An 18,417-nucleotide genomic window follows, 5' to 3' on the forward strand; every position below is an offset into this window, starting at 1 on the left:
GGTAACGTGTCCCGCGAGTCTGCAGCATCCTGTAGTCCTGGAATGAAATGAAGTGCTTACACAAGCCAAGAAGCAAAAAGATGGGACATCTCAAATACAGCACACAGACTAGCCTGAAAGAGTTTCCAATGGCCAAAGGTATAAAAGTTTGAGCTGAAAAATAAATAACACGGAATTGGATTACAACCCCAAATAGTAAACAAACACCCACAAGTCCATGATGATACAAATACATGATTAAGTAAATAATAGAGATTAATCTTCGTGCAAATGACTTATATAGATGCTCCCTCTCAGGAAGTGGAGCGTAGCTCTCGCCCCTTTAAGTGTGAGTTGCTCTGTGTCTTGCTTCCAAAGAGTAGAGGAAGGAAGGAGGGACAATAACTTTCCAGTGGAGAGACCCAGCAACCACCACCTCAGCCAGGCGACCAAGATGAATGTCATCAGTGATACATCATGCTGACAGCAGGTATTCTTGACATGATGTGTTGAGAATGACAGTTCACCTCTGTGATCTCCTCCCCCCTAATCCATAACCCACTGGACAACAAGAAAAATATCAGACAAACCCAAATCGAAGGAAATGCTACAAAATACATGAGTGGCACTCTGAGAAGCTGTCACAGAACAGAGGACGATAAGGAGACAGCACACCTAAGTACACCGTGGTGTCCTGCATGGGATCCTGAACAAAAAGAAAGAAAAAGAATATTAAAGAAAAAAACAAGTAAAATCTGAACAAGTGGTGGTGAGTTAATAGTAATGTATTAATATAGTTCCTTGGATATGGCAAATGCACGACAGGCTGGCAATACCACATTTTGGACAGAATATGGAAGTTTCATACACTGGTGGTGAAAATATAGCATAGTACAATCAGCTTAAAAAATGGTTTGTTTCTTTAAAAGTTGAATATAAACCTTCAAATGAAACAGCTATACATCTCCTTGGCTAAAGCATGGGCTCACACAAAATTCTGTACTCAAATGTTCATAGTAGCTTTATTTATAACAGCCCACAATGAGAACAATCAAAATGTCCATAAACAAATAAATGGATCAATACTGTATATCCATAAAATGGAATACTTCTCAGCAATAAAGAGAAATAAAACATATTTTATTGGTGTACTCAGGAAGATGGATGAGTCTTAAAATGCATGCTTAGTGCAAGAAGGCAGATAAAAACAAACACAACATTGTATAATTTTATTTGTAAAAAACTAACAAATATAATGCAATTGGATGGAAAGTGTGTCAGTGGTTGCCAGTGGCCAGGTGAGTGACAGAGAGCAAGGATACATTACAAAGACCATGTGGAAACTCGTGCAGATGATAGATATGTTTGTTATCTTAATTGTAGTGATGTTTTCATGGGTGTATACATATGTCAAAACTCATCAAATTGTACACTTTAAATAGGTGGTATTAATTATGCTAATTATACATCAATAAAGCTGTTAAAAAAAATAACTACAGATGACTCTATACCATGGTTTCTGGGCCAACTTCCCCAAGCCCAAGCAACAAAAGATTTTTCCTCCTTAAAGTCAAGAGCCTCTTCCCATGGCACCTCAGAATGACTGACATGGGAAATTTGATTTGCTTCAAGGAGAATCCTGCTCTCACCTACAGAGCTGTGCTCTGCTCCTTTGTCCCACAAAAGAAAATCAAACAATTATTCAACATCAGAATATTCTCTAATATCTTGGTTATTCATTTCTAAGACCCCATGTGAGGCATCAAAAGACCAGAATCGCCTGGGATCGGCACAATGCATTTCTGTCTCTCTTCTTCCATCTAAAGCTTCAAAAACGTTTAAATTATTACTTTAACCAGAGTGACCTACTTACACATGTAATCCAAACCTACAAATATGTCATTTCATATACACTTTGACCACATGCTTTAACAATTCAATTTTAGGTATCTTTTATTATAACTATTAACTGCCTCAAATTTTAAACTTACATACACATTATATCATTAGTAAATTCAAATGTATGTCAATCATAATATTGTAATGCTCTGTTGTTAGTCTGGCGGTGACTGCCTCAGTGTGTCAGCTAATGTCAAAGAGCACTTTATTGGGTGTCCTGAATGGATGTTTGCTTGTGTACAATTTCTGCTGGAAATCAGCTCCCTTTGGCTTCCCAAATCCAATCACCTTTTACTTCAATTCAAGTATAGCTGGTATGTGAAATTATATTAGTTTCAGATGTACAATATAGTTATTTAACATTTATAACCTTACAATGTGATCACCATACTAATTTTAATAATAATCTGTCACTGTGCAAACTTATCATAGTATTACTGACTATATTCCCATTTACCACAGTATTATTGACTGTATTCCCATTTATCACAGTATTATTGACTATAGTTCCATTACTCTTTTTCACCCATTCCCCACCACCCCGCCCTCCGGCAACCACCTATTTAATCTCTATTTTTATTTTATTTTGTTTGTTCTTTTTTTTTTAATTGATTTTAGAGAGAGAGGAAGCAAGTGTGAGAGAGAGATAGAAACATTGATGCAAGAGAAAATCAATTGGCTGTCTCCTGCATGCCCCCCACTGGGGATCAAGCTCACATCCTGGACATGTGCCCTGACTGGAATCGAACCAGTGACCTCTTGGTGCATGAGTCGATGCTCAACCACTGAGCCATACCAGAGACAATACACACACACACAATGGAATATTACACAGCAATAAAAAGAAATGGAATCCTGCCATTTGCAACAACATGGATGAACTAGAAGATGTTACGTTACATCAATAAGTCAGATAGAGAAAGTTACTGTATGGTTTCACTTATATGTGCAACCAAAGTTTTAATTAGAAGACTAGTCTATGGTGGAAGGCAGGGACAAAAACATTCTCTTTCCACATTTTGGATGGTAACAATGCAGTCAATGGACTCATCCCAGCCATTTATATAGTTCTTCTTAAAACTTTTAGTTGTGAGTGTAGCATTCATCTGCAACACCCAGTGGCTTGGATATTTTGTCATGACAAAGAAGGTGTTACCATTGCAAGTTACTCCTGTCCCATGACCTTAACTGAGGTTCTGCCTGCCCCTCACATCTTTTGTTAGTAGGCATTTGACATATATTTTTTCCATATCCTTCCAATAAATTACAGTTCAGCTTTAACTATTTCCAACAGTTTCTTTTGCATGTGACCTCTTTTACAATTCCTTGTTGTAGTTAAGAACATGGGATTTGCAGTCTATGTTTTAGTTTCATTATTTTGTATGACTTGGTGCAAGTTACTATTACCTTTACTGTTGCTGTGAATTCTGCAGACGGGAGGCAGCTGTAAGGTGCTGCCTGTGTGCACCTGGAAGATGTAGAGACAGTGAGAAAACATTTTGCAGTGTTGGGATTGGCGGCTGAGTCATTGACTGAGCCCTAGTAGAAAAGCAGTCCCAGGACATCTGTGACCCACCCTCTATTGAAAGCCATGGCAATAAATGACCAGTGAGCTCATGAAGGCACACCAGAAAGTTCTATACAAGGTTATGTGCACAGTATCTCTCTCTCTTTTTTAAATCCTCACCCAAGAATATTTTTCTATTTATCATCAGATAGAGTGGGAGGGAGGGAGGAAGAGAGAGAGAAACATTGATGTGAGAGAGACACTTTGCCTGGTTGCCTCCTGCACAACTGGACCAGAGCCAGGAATTAACTGCAGCCAAGGTATGTGCCCTTAACCAAAACTGAACCCGTGACTCATTGGTCCGAGGGCTGATGGTCTAACTGCTGAGCCAAACAGCCAGGGCTCACAGTACAGTTTTATTGGTTGTTTTAAATCTTTACAAACTAATTTCTTGACTATGTATATATGTTATATATGCATGTGTATAATATATATAAATTAGAACAAATTACAACCCATATTAAGAAACATGGTGCTTCTCAGAAGTTAACTACAAGTAACAACCCATGGAAGATGCGATCACATCAAGAAGTGATGCTATTTAAGCAGAAGAAGAAACACTGATCTCTCTCCCACCAGGGCCAAGTTCAAGTTTTCACACGTCATGGTTCCTGGTTATAAAATACATCTAATTCGGTTGTTTAATCAATAAACAATGGGATGGAAACTGTAAATCAACAGTTACAAAATAAGGTCATTTTCAAAATCATAAATCAATTGTAACAATATCTAAACAATCTCAGTAGTGTAGAAAATGTAAACCTACTAAACTTAAATTATTAAAGACAATTACTACAATAAGCTTATTTCTTCTTTCTGTTTTATGGATATCATATTAGCATTTAGGTATAATAACTATTTTATTTGAACGGTGGCCATTTTTTAAAAAGTAATCTGCTTTTGTTAAGTTTTTGCGGGCTCCTTTAAAAATCTAACTATGTTCTAGTAACAAGATTGGAGAACTAAGAATCTCTTTTCTAGCCTGATTAGTAAATATGAATTTCACAGTTAAATATATAAAATAATGATTACATCCAGCAGACAGGAGGGACCTGTTTTTAAGAGTATACTAATTAAACTACATCCTTCAGACAACATGTCTCTACACTTACTAGCAATGAACCATATCTGATTGGTCATTAAGTAATTAGGAATGCTAATGTAAATAGAGTGTCATTTAAATGAGGCTTCAGACTAGAGATGAATCATAGATTTGGTCTTCGGGTTTGAGCTATACACAGATCAATCAAATAAAACAACCAACTAAAAAGTCCATAAGGACAAAAGAAAAAAGGGGGCCCATCTGTCCTTTACGGCTAAATAGGTCCAATTATTTCAAGTAAAGTTATATTTTAAATTTTCCTGACAATATAAAAGTATTATAAACAACTTAAAAAAAATGACTTAGATTATGATCTACATTTTTCTAAGCCAATTGTAATTTACATTTCTGTGTGTGTTAGAGAGAGAGAATTTAGTTCCTATGAAATAGCAAAGATGAGAAGTCCAAGAATATACAAAGTCGTGAAAATGGTAAAATGGAAATAAAAAAATAAATGGTACTGGACCCGAAAAAAAAAAAAAAAAAGGAATATGGACTAAATGCTAAAACTAGAGAAATGAAGCAATTAGAAAAAAAATGAGAAAAAATATTAAATTTATTAAAGTGACATTGATTAGTACAATGATATGGTTTCAAGTATACAATTCTATAATACATCACCTGTATATTGCATTGTGTGTTTATCACTCAAAACCAATTTTCCACCTGTCACCATATATTTGAGCCCTTCTACCTTCTTCATCCCCTTTGGTAACGACCATACTGTTGTCTATGTCTATGAATTTTTGTTTGCTTATCTTGTTTGTTCATTTGTTGCTTTCAGTTTTATATCCCACATGAGTGAAATCATACAGTTCTTGACTTTTTCCAAATGACTTATTTCACTTAGCATGATATTCTCAAGATCCATCCGTGTTTTCAGAAATGGCAGTATTTCATCTTTCCTTACAGGTAATATTTAATTGTTTGCATGTACCACATCTTCTTTGTACAATCATATATGAGAGGACACTGCGGTTGTCTCCATGCCTTGGCCATTGTGAATAATGCTGCAGTGTACACTGGAGTGCAAACAGCGGCTCCAACAAGGGGTTAATGTCTCAAATACACAAAGAACTCACACAACTCAACAACAGCAAGAAACAGTCCAATTAAAAATGAGCAGAAGACCTGAACAGATACTTCGTCCAAGAAGATATACAAATGGCCAACAGATATATGAAAAGATGCTCAACTTTCTAGCTCTTAGAGAAATGCAAATTAAATCTATAATGAGATACCACCTCACAGTTTAATATAATGGCTATTATCAAGGCAACAAGAAATATCAAATGTTGGAGAGAATGTACAGAAAAGTAATCCTCATTTATTGCTGCTGAGAATGTAAATTGGTACAGCCTCTATGGAAAACAGCCTGAAAGATCCTCAAAAATGTAAGAATGTAGCTACCCAAATGACCCTGCCATCCCTCTTCTGGGTATCTACCTGAAAAATTTGAAAACATGTACTTTACAAGATATGTGTTTAGAAAACTTCATGAAAATATGTACTTAAGTATTAAAACATAGAGAAAGTTATACATTGTTCAATAATTCTCATGTTGTTATATATGTTATACATATACATATATGTGTATGTTATCATGTATATATATAAAATGTTCATGTCCATGTTGTTATATATGTTATACATATACATATATGTGTATATTATCATGTATATATATAAAATGTTCATGTCATACATATATCATACACATACATAAAAAGTAAGTTGTTCTTTCTTAGTGCTGCAGATGCTATGAATACATTAGTATTTGCTTTTAAGGGCATTTAGTTTGTATCCAGTTGTGGTTATTAAGGACATCCTTGTACAAGGCTTTCGCTGGACACTTTCACTCTCTTCTCTTGAGTATGAATCTGAGTGGAATGGGCAGGACATAAGAGATGGATGTGTTTAACGTCGTTTGAAACTGTCAGTCTTTACAAAGTCACGCTACGGTTTAACATTCATGCCAAGTATGCACTCACTTCATACCCACATTAACATTTTAAATTTTCTGTTCCACGAATTATGCGGCAATGACTCATGGTGGTGATTTTCATTTGAATTTTACTCATGTCTAATGATTTGAGGCAAATTTTTATACATTTTCACATGGATATTTTTATATCTTCTTTACACAAGAAAGTTTTATATATATACATATATATATTGCTGTATTATTATTATTATTATTATTTTAATCTGAACCATTTCACCTCACACCATTTATTGAAATTTATGCAATATAATTGAGATGGGTCATAAATATAAAAATGTAAGTTAAAATAACAGACTTCCAGAACCGGAGTCAGCAAACTATAGTTCAAAAGTCAGTCTGGCTTGCCACCTGTCCATTATTTTAATGTTTTAATTTTGAAGTACTTATTGACTCATGAGTAGTACTAAGAGATAATACTGATACTTTCATGAGAAAAAAATACACTCAACAAACCAGGAATAGAGAGGACTTTCTTATCGTGATTAAGCACCTCAACAGTGTTTTTAAAACTCACAATTAATATTATATTTAAGGGGAAAAACTCAGAGCTTTCCCCCAAGATCTGAAACAAAACATTATCTGTTCTTACCATTATTATTAGATATTTTAGCAGAGATTCTGATCAGGGCAATTAGGAAAAAAATGGAAAGCATCTAGATTGATAAGGAACAATGAAAACTACATCGTTTACAGATGGCATGATTTTACTTATTGAATATCCTTGGACTTGATGAAAATTCTATTGGAATTAATAAATAAGTTACAATCAACATACAAAAATGAGTTGTACAGTTGACCCTTGAATAACACAGGTCTGAGCTGCGTAGGTCCACTTACACATGGAATTTTTTCAATAAATATATTGAAACATTTTTTGGAGATTTGCAACAATTTGAAAAAACTCAGATGAACTGCATAGCCTAGAAATACACACAAAATTAATATAAAAAGTATGTCATGAATGCATAAAATGAATGTAGATACTACTCTGTTACAATTATTCCTGTATAATATGCACAAATCTTTTATAAAAAGTTAAAATGTATCAAACTTATGCACACAAACAGTTATGAATCTTACATGGCACCATTCCCAGTCAAGAGACATGTAAACAAACAAAGAGGCAGTATTAAATTATAATTGCATAAAATTAACTCTAGTGCACACTGCGACCGTGGTAATTTGCGGCCGCCTCCTGGTGTTACGGCGGTAGCTCAAGTGCGCAAGTGTCGCTCGAAAGGCCGCGCTACGCTAATCATCTTCGTGTGCGTGGCTGCCTCTCCAGTAAATTGTGTATTACAGTAAAAAAAATGATCCTTCATGGGGCTCGTGTATTTTTCATCAAGTTCACTGCATTTCCTTAAACCTCGAATAACACCACCTGACCCATACAAAGCGCCGCGAGTGGCGCTGGACGGGTTCCCAAGAAGCAGGGACAAGCCGCACCGTTGACTGCGTGGGGGACTGGGGTCCGCCGTGGCGGTTACCCACCGTTTCAAGATAATGGATGCAGCCTAAGGACCACTGTAAAAATAGAAAAGAAAACGTGTGAAGCCATCTCTGCAGCTACGCCAGCACTTGTGAAAACTTCGCGCTTTTGGTGAAATACCTTTTCATCCTGTATTGACAATGCAGCTTTTACGTGGGGCAGGATTACTGCAAGAAAGGCACACCTGTACACTTCATCATGACTCGCAAAAAGACAAAGTCATTATATGACAACACAAAGCAAAAGGAAGGTGAAAGGTCTAAAGCTGGAGAATTAATACCAGCAAAGGATGATTTGATAATTTTAGAAAGTGGTTAGGGTTTGAAACTGTCAAGGTAACAGGAGAAGAAGCTTCTGTCCACCAAGAGCCAGCAGATGAGTTCCCAGATGCCATTAAATCGATGTGCCCCAGCAGGGTTTTTAATTTCTTATTAAATTCCTTGGGGTGATGCTGATTAACAAAATTACAGTTTTCAGCTGCACAGTTCCACAACACATCATCTGGACACTGTATCATGTGTCCACCACCCCAAGTCAGGTCTCCTTCTATCACCACTTACCCTCCTCCACCTCCCCTCACAATCCCACACTGTTGTCCATGTCTATTAGTTTTCTTCTTTTTTTTCTCAATCCATACCCCCCAACCCTCCCCTCAACAGCTGTCAGCCTGCTCTCTGTCTATAATAGGTTTTTAATTCAGATGAATGTGCCCTATTCTGTAAAAATAAAATGCCACAAAGGACATTTATTAGTGAGAACCAAGATTTAAGGCAGGAAGGGATATGCTAACTCTACTATTATGATCAAGACTGCCCTTATATGTAAAATTTCTCACCCTGAGCGTTGATGGGAAAAGATGAACACCAGCTGCCAGTCATTGAGTTGTACAATAAGAAGGCCTGGACAATAAATACTTTTTATTTAAATGTATTTCTTTTATTGATTTTTAGAGATAGAGGAAGGGAGAGGGGGAGAGAGACAGAAACATCAATGTGAGAGCAAACATTGATAAGCTGCCTCCTGAACACCCCATTCTGGGGATCCAGCCTGAAACCAGGGCATATACCCTTGTCAGGAATCAAACTCGCAAACTTTAGGTGCACAGGACAATGGCCAACCAACTGAGCCACACGGGCCAGGGTGAGACAATGTTTCTGCATTGGTTCCATCAATGCTTTGTTTCTGAAGTCATGAAGTATCTTGCCAGTAAGAGACTTCCCTTTAAAGTTCTTTTGATATTGGACAATAACCCTGGCCACCTAGAACTCCATGAGTTTAACACTGAAGGCATCAAAGTGGTCTATGTGCCCACAAACACAATGTTTCTAATTCAGTTTCTAGATCAGAGGGCTATAAGAACTTTTAGACTCATGGAAAGAATTGTCAACACTATGGGAGAGAACCCCAATAGAACATCATGAAAGTCTGGGAGGATGATACCACTGAAAATGCCATCATTGTTTTAGAAAAAGACACAAAAGCATCAAGCCCAAAACAATCAATACCTGCGGGGAAAACTGTCCAGATGTTGTGCACAAGTTCAGAGGACTGACAGAAGACCCAGTTAAGGACATCATAACAGATTGTGGGTGTGGAAAAATGTGGGAGATAAAATGTTTCAAAATATGGGTCTTGGAACAATTTAAAAGTCAATGAGCAGAACAGCAGAGGAGTTAATTAACAGAAGAGGACCTAATGAAGAAGAGTGCTTCTGAGCCAGTGCTAGACGATGAGGAAGAAGACAGAGAAGAAACAAGGCCAGAAAACAAATTGATATCCAACGATCTGGCAGAAGGGGTCCAATTATTCAGGACTGTTTTTAACTTTTTTATGACATGGAGCCTTCTATGACAGGGGCACAGGAACTAGAACACACATTAGAGAGAGCATTAGTACCACAACAGAAATATTTTCAGAGAAATGGAAAAGCAAATATATCAGACAGAATTTATGATGTATTTTTGTCAAGTCCAACTGAGTTTGCCTGCTTCTTTAGCCTCTCCTTGTACCTCCTCCATCTCTTCCACCTGCCATCCCCCAGAAAGTAAAGCTAACCCCTCCTCCCCCTCCTTAGCCTACTAAACCTGAAGATGACGAGATGACCTTTATGGTGATCCTCTTCCACTTAATGACTATTAGTAAATAATATTATTGATAAGTATTATTAGTAAATAATTGTCATGTCAGTTAATATACTTATATCTGTTGTGTATGTGTGTGTCTTTGTGAAAATCTAATAGCTGTACAGCAAGAGTTGTAGAAAGCATTTTTGTTATCATTATCATCACCTAAGTACTCATCATGTAGACCAAAATGTGCAAGACTCATATTGAACTATAACCCATCCTTACATAGGTATAAGGTGAGTAATGTTTCATGTAAAATAAATGATGTTTTAGTTTTCTTACTTTTAATAACTTTACTTTCAAATTATTGTACTATATGCCTCTCTTGTAATTGGAGAAACTTTGCATCAGCCTATCATTACAGGTAAGTTTGTTTTTAAATACAATATTTCCAATACTGCCTATGAATATGACTGTAATACTGCATGCTATAAAATGTTATGATTCATTTATTAGTGTATAGGTAATGCTATACCATGAAACAAATGTATCAATTACACTAGGCTACCATAAAGCAATCATATTGCTGCTTTTTCATTATCAATGCATGAGTTGTTATACCTGTAAATAAATACAAATTTCTTTTATACATTATCTTTCATTTCTGACCCCTGGTGAGAGTAATACATATAACATCTACAGTGTCTTATGTCCTGTAAGAAAATAATGATATAGTTACTGATAAACAAATCATCTTGTAAACAGATGATGTAAACTTATATTCTGAATGAATATAATACAGTGCTGTAAACATTTTTTCTAGCTTACTTTATTTTAAGAATATAGTATGTAATATATAACATACAAAATACGTGTTAATTGACAATTCCTGTTATCAGTAAGGCTATAGTAGACTATTAGTAGTTAAGTTTTAGGGGGAGTCAAAAGTTATATATGAATTTTCAACTGCATGGGAGGTTGGTGTACTTAACCTCTAGATTGTTCCAAGGTCAACTGTATATGTATACATTAAAATTAAAAATCTGAAAATAAAATTAAGAAAATTTTATATACAAATACATCAAATATATAATACTTAGAAATGAATTTAACAAAAGATATATAAGATTTGTACACTGAAAACTACAAAACTGGTTGAAAAAAATTAAAGAAGCCCTAAAGAAATGAAAAACCATGTCTTGCTTATTTATTGAAAGACTTGACGTTGCTAAGGCGGCATCACTGCACAAACCCATCAGCACCCCGATGTAGGCCCTAGCAAGTCCCAGCCAGCTTCCCTGCCGAAACTGACAAGCTGATTCTAAAATTCATAAGGTAATTCAAAGGGTCCAGAATGGCCAAAACAACCTTCAAAAGCAGACCTATTCTGGAGACTTATACTTTCTGATTTCATAACTTACAGCAAAGCTACTGTGACCAAGACTGTGTGGTAGTTAGTGTAACGACAAACATTTAGATCAATAACATATAACTGAAAAGCCTGAGAGAGCTCCCACAGAATTGGAGAAAATATTTCTAAACTATGTATGTTGTATAACTATAATACTCAGAACTTTTAAAAGTCAAAAATAAAAAGAAACAAGAAATGGCCCTGGCCAGTTTGGCTCAGTGGTTAGAGTGTTGGCCTGAGGTCCAGAGAGACCCGGGTTCGGTTCCCGCTAAGGGCGTGTACCTCGGTTGCAGTTTGTCCCCGGCCCTGGTTGGGTTGTGTGGGTGGCAGCCACTCGATGTGTCCCTTTCACGTCGATGTTTCTCTCTCTCTCTCTTTCTCTCCCTCCCACTCTATCTGAACAAAAAATGGAAAAATGTCCTCAGGTGAGGATAAAAGAAACAAACAAAAAATGGGCAAAATACTTGTATAGACATTTCTCTAATACAATATCTAATAATCACATACAAGTGTCCAACATCATTAGACATTAGAAAAATGTAAATGTAAAGCCAAACAAAATGAGATACCACTTCATAAGCACTAGGGTGGCTATAATTGCAAAGATGGATAGGAGCAAGAGTCAGCAGGGATGTGGAGATACTGGAGTTCTCGTACATTGTTGGAAGGCATGGAAATGGTGCATTCGCTTTGGAAAACAGTTTAATAGAAGCACAAAAATTTATAGTTGTCTCATGAGCCAGTAATTTGACTTCTAGGTAAACATCAAAAATAACTGAAAATATGTTCATACAAAAACCTCTACACAGATACCCATTTTACCACCATTCATATTAGCCAATGTTCCATCCACGATGAGACTGACACAATCCACTGATTGTGGTTAGATTTTAGTTCTCCATACTCTGGGTGTGTGTGTGTGTGTGTGTGTGTGTGTGAAGGCTCATGTAATTTGCCACACGCAGGTCTGTGTATCTGCCAGCACAGGCAAATCACAGAGCAGTCCCGTCACCACCAGGTTTCTCGTGTTGCTCTTTTTCACCACTCCCACCATCCTCACGTCTGCTATTTCTGGGCAGTGGACACTTGTGAGTCAGCGGTCATCTTCTGCCGCTGGTTGGAGAGCCTGGACACGGGGCCTATTGGAGCCTCCCATTGGCCAAGAAACCACTCTGCTGTCACCCAGTGTGGGGTGGGGTGGACCAGCCTCCTGGGGTCCTTAGCTGTCACTGCTGCTGCCAGGGGTGGTGGTTGGGGCGGCTCCGCCCCGGCCTCTGCCGGCTGTTCCCGTCACTGCCGTTGGGTAAGTCCCTACTGGGCCTTCTTTACTCGCTCTTGGACCAAAAGGAGCAGGCTGCTCTTGTACTTGTCCTGCTCATTCTTGTCGGCACTCTGTGCTACAGGCCTCCCTGGTGCCGTCAGGGAAACATGAGAGAGAAAGAGAAAACCCAAGAAACTCAGGTGGTGCATCCTTCAGTTCCTGAGTTCCCTGTCCAGTCTACCTGTTTCTACTTTCAGAGTCCTTTTACGATTGCCCGCTGAATGATTTTCAAGGTACGTAGTTGTAATGAGAGAGAAGGAACAGGGGAAATTGAGTCTATGTGTTCTTTGTCCCTGAACAGAACATCCTTCTGTCTGCTGTTGTAACTGAAGTGTTAGGACTTACAAGGCAATATAATTTTAATGGCCAATTTGTAAGTTTCCTGCCACAGGAAAACAATGACCAGGAAGACCTGTTGAACAGGAAATGCTGGACACCAGGAGACAAACCATATAAGGAACCAAAACTGTCAAAGAAGCACCTGATCACACATCCACATTCTTGTAGACCCAACCACCTGCGCAAGCCCACCAGCCAAGCCCCCAGACCCACTGACGCCGAAGGCTTCCTGCCAGTGGACACACATGCGGATGGGACTCCAGCTCCCAGGGGCTGCCATCATCAGCCCAATACCCTACTCCCCACCCCCCATTCCCTTTTCTTTAAATAAATCCAGTTTTTCTTTATTCACCCCCTGGGGTTGCTACTGAGCCTTACTGCGCACCACCGACTTTAACCTTACATAAAGTTTTATTAGAACACAACCATGACACACTTATTTTTTAAGTATTGTTTATAGTTTTCATGCAATAATGACTGAATTGAGTATTTATGATAAAGATCGTAAGGCCCACAAAGCCTAAAATATACTACCTACTGCTTTACAGAAAATATTTGCTGTCTCCTGCTCTAGAAGAAAACATAAGAGAATATATTCATGATCTCAGTAAAGACCAGGGTTTTTAGTGCACAAAACACCAGTTGTAAAATAATTCACAAGTAGAACTTCAGAAACAGGAAAAATGTACAATCCTCAAAAGATATCTATGAAGAAATTAAAAGTACAGATTGTAGACTGAGAGAATACTTGAGATTTAAATATCAGAAAAAAAGCTTATATCTGAATTTAAAAAAAGAAACCCCTAAAAATCAATAATTAAAAAACAATAAGGACACAAGTTTTTCCACAGAAATTCTAAATGTCATAGAATATGCCAAGTATTTTTTGTTCTGAGCTCATCTTTGGTCTTATGTAAAAATGTTTGCCAAAACAGCCGGATGAATTCATTCCCTGAGGGGCCAGGAAGGCTGGCATTCATGCAGGGAGCCATTTGTATGGGGGAAGGGAAGTTCTTATTTTTTAAATTATTTAGTTATGCTTGGTTATTTTATTGCTGTTATTAGAAATCTAAGCGATAAGTGTTAAAAGGAGTATTGGTGAGAACAAAGTAAAGGGAAGAAAGAATAAGAGAAATGAAGAAAAAGATTCTGAAAATGAGGGACGAGTTTAGAAGCTGAAGCCTGCAGGAGACTTCTAGGAAGCACTTCTTCTGCCTCTGCCCTGGGAATCCCCGCACTCATTCCCCTCAGCACACAAAGGAAAAATGTAGCCATTAAAAGAATACTAACTATTTGGGAACAGAAGTTTATAGCCAGCTCCATTTTCCAAACCATATTGTTAAGGAATCTAAGTGATACACTGATTTCTGTATTCATAATTTTTGTTGTGAAATATACTGTGTGTGTGTTTTATAGTTTTTGTCATCTTCTAAACTTTTTCTTTGTGTCGTTATATTCCAGTGTTCCTGTAGTTTTTGAACATGTGTATATGTATATATATGTAACATTCTCATTTTCTGTATGGCAGTTTTTCAGGTCGTCTTAACTCTTTTTAAAAAATCACATATTTATATTAAGGTTCAACTTGAATCCTTTCTTTTGTGTTTAAGTAAACAGGATATTGTGTGGTTTTCAGAGTTTGAGGGTAGGTGGGAATCAGGACCATGGTCCTAGCTGGGGGGTTCTTGTACTTCTGTTGTTTCGACTTTTTAAACTGTGACTTCTATGTCTGCGCCCCTCTCTAGAACTTTCTGTTTTATCGCACCCTCCTTTGTAGTTTGGTCAGCTCTATCCTTTTCTCCCAGAGTAGCGGTCCTGAATAATTCTGCCTTCATTTCTTTTTTTCTTTCTTTCTTTTTATTTATTTATTTTCTTGTCTTCAGCGGAGGACATTATTGCATTTATCTTCAGATAGAGTGGGAAGGAGAGAGGAAGAAAGAGAGAGAGAAACATTGATGTGAGAGAGACACATCAGTGGCTGCCACCCAAGCGACGCTGACCAGGGCCGGGGACAAACTGCAACCTAGGTCCGTGCCCTTAGCGGGACCGAACCGGGCCTGTGGCCCCTGCAGCTTCTCGACGCCCCGCCTCTCACTCTGCGGAGAAGGGAGGAAAACGTGGAGGCCGGCCCACTGCCCTGCCCTCGCTGGAGCACCTGGAAGGGCCGCGGCTTTGCTGAGCAGCTGCTCCTGTCTCAGTAATTCTTCAGTCACAACCAGTTTGAATATTTTAAAGGTAAGAACGATTCATTAATTTTTAAATAAATCTACATAGTGCATTTCAAATGCTATATAACAGGTCTGTCAAAAGTTACTAGATTAAAAATTATTGAGATGTGACAATTTCAAAGCATAGCTTGATATTTTATACCAATTCTTACGTAAGTAATTCAGCATAGATTGTGTTTACTTGGGACCTAATCTCAGTGTACAATGATTACTCTATATGAACATGTCTCTTGGGACAGGACTCTTTAAATAAACACTGCATTGCAGAGTTATAGAACTCATTAGTAAAAACTTTCTACTTATCAATTTGCGAGAAATGTAAGTTGATTTACTTTCTCATTACCTAGGAAATGTTGTTTTATACTCCTGACTCATCTTTGTTCTTTTCTTTGTACAAGCAATGAAGTTTTAAGTCCTATGAAGTAAAATAGACTACAGATTATAATGCTTCATTGCAAAAGCAAGTAGCAGGAAATGAATTATGGAGAACAAAGTCCTTGTTACACAAGCTTCAATAATTCTTAATTCTGAACAGGAAACTAACCAAAAATTGTATAAGGTTCTATGAACAAAGTAGAATGATATGCATTTGAATTGTCATTGACTAAGTTTTTATTTTAGTAGAAGGAAGACCTATTCAAAGTATGTGCAGAAGTCAGCCTTTAAATGTTACACAAAATTTGTATTTGATTCTTTTAAATCTTTACTGAAAGTTGGTTTCAAACTATAAGAACTAGTACAAATAAGTAAGATTTCTTTGTGCAAAGAATATAGTAAAATGCAATTTCTACAGGAAAAAAATTTAAAATGACAGCAATTTTAAAATTGTAAGTATTGTACTGTCTTTTCTTTTTTTTTTTCATCAAGAATATTATGGACATGTAGGTGATAATACATCCAGGTGGACCATTATGTCCATGTGATATAGTTGTGAAAATTCCTCGAAGAACATTCAGGTTCAACTGCCAGGTCATTCTCAGGCAGGGTAATTAAAATGAGAGAGACGATTTGTACCATTTTCACATGTGTGCATTTGTTCTCTCTTTGACTGATGTTATTAATAAATATATTGTAACAAGGTTTACATACATACTTCCTAGCAAAGGGAAATAAAAATGCTGAAAGCCTGCGGTGTCCAGGACTTCCTAGTGAAATGATGATTCCAGGCCTGGGGCAGAATATGTATAAACAATTCTAGAACACATACTTATATCTCAAAACATAGACAGTAATAAAAATCATGTAAACAAAAACCAGATTAGACCATCTGAAAAAACATCCACTGGCAAGGGATGGAACAATTTTAATATTAAAAATAATAATTAATGCAAAGAATACAAATAAATATGGAAAAATTTATGTCTTCAAAATGATACCCAAAAAGAATAAAAACACTCATTGGTCACTTATCATTATTTAAAAAGATGATAAATAACTCAAGCTCTTGTTTAAATATTTATCCTGCTTTTTCTGAAGAAAATTTATTATAAGGTGAACAAAAATGTTAAATCAAAACACCAACTAATGAATGCAAAATGAGTAATGGAAGCTCACCATTTTGCTATTTTCAATATATAACTAATGTAGACAGTTATCAGCCACACATGCCCAAACCGTTAGATCATTTGTTTGGAAACTTGAGAAGAAATGCACCACCTACATGGATACCTGAGAGTACCTGAATCCGTGGACCGATCTTAGCACCACCAAACGTGAGTCACAAATTCCTGTATTCGCTGACATGATGCCATGGAAAGGATAGGCCACCTGCCGTTGCCACACACACACACACACACACACACACACACACCCCAAACTAAAATCCAAGTCGAGATATAAAAAAAATATTAACAATTAGAAGGAACATGAAAATAGGGAAAATGACATTATACAAAAGTAATCTGACAAATACAGATATAAAGAATTCAGTTTCTTCAACAAGTAAGTAGAAAAGATACAGGGTCTTGAGGGATCAAAGCTACTGTGATGTAAAGAACATTTAACAGACATTTTAGGAAGATGCAGTGTGTAGATTCTGTTTTAACCTCAATACACACAAATCTACTTTAGATTTTTTTTTTTTGGTAGATAATCCAAGAAATTGCAGTATCCAATTTTTTGTAGTCTTATTTTCTTTCATTTCTTATCTATTAATAAATATATAAGCGTTGTGGTTACATATGCTTATGTGTTCTGCATTGTAAATTATTGACATAATAAAATTTTGCCTTATAAAGTATTTTTAATTATTGAGAGTACTAATTTTAAAAATAGGAGAGAAAGATGACTGAACAAAAGATTTGATTTTTAAAATATGGCTAATGTGTCCATGGAGGTTCATTGTATTCTTTTCATTGCTTTAGTATAATTTTTTTTTTTTTATCCTCACCCGAGGACATTTTTTTCCATTTTTTTGTTCAGTAGAGTGGGAGGGAGAGAGAGGAAGAGAGAGAGATCATCGATGTGAAAGGGACACATCGAGTGGCTGCCACCCGCACGACCAACCAGGGCTGGGGACAAACTGCAACCGAGGTACGTGCTCTTAGCGGGAACTGAACCCGGTACTCTCGGGACCGCAGGATGATGCTCTAACCGCTGAGCCAAACCAGCCAGGGCACTTTAGTATAATTTTTAAAATATCCACAAAATAAGTAAAAAAGAATCACAACATCCCTGGCGGTTTGCTCAGTGGTTAGAGCGTTGGCCCACAGACCAGAGAGACCGGATTCAGTTCCTGCTGAGGGCACGTACCTCGGTTGTAGTTTGTTCCCGGCCTCGGTTAGTGTTGTGCGGGTGGCAACCACTCCATGTGTCTCTCTCACATCAATATCCCTCTCTCTCCTGCTCTATCTGTAGCTAAATGCAAAAATGTCCTCAGGTGAGGATTTAAAAAAATAAAAGAATCACAACAAGGAATTATTTGGGAATAAAATGTTAAGTTTCCAAGTTTATACATTTGTTAATGCTCTATTGATGTCTAACAAATTACCTTAACATTTAACGGCTTAAAA

This window comes from Molossus molossus, unplaced genomic scaffold (assembly GCF_014108415.1).
Source record: "Molossus molossus isolate mMolMol1 unplaced genomic scaffold, mMolMol1.p scaffold_m16_p_15, whole genome shotgun sequence".
NCBI classification, from domain to species: Eukaryota; Metazoa; Chordata; class Mammalia; order Chiroptera; family Molossidae; genus Molossus; species Molossus molossus.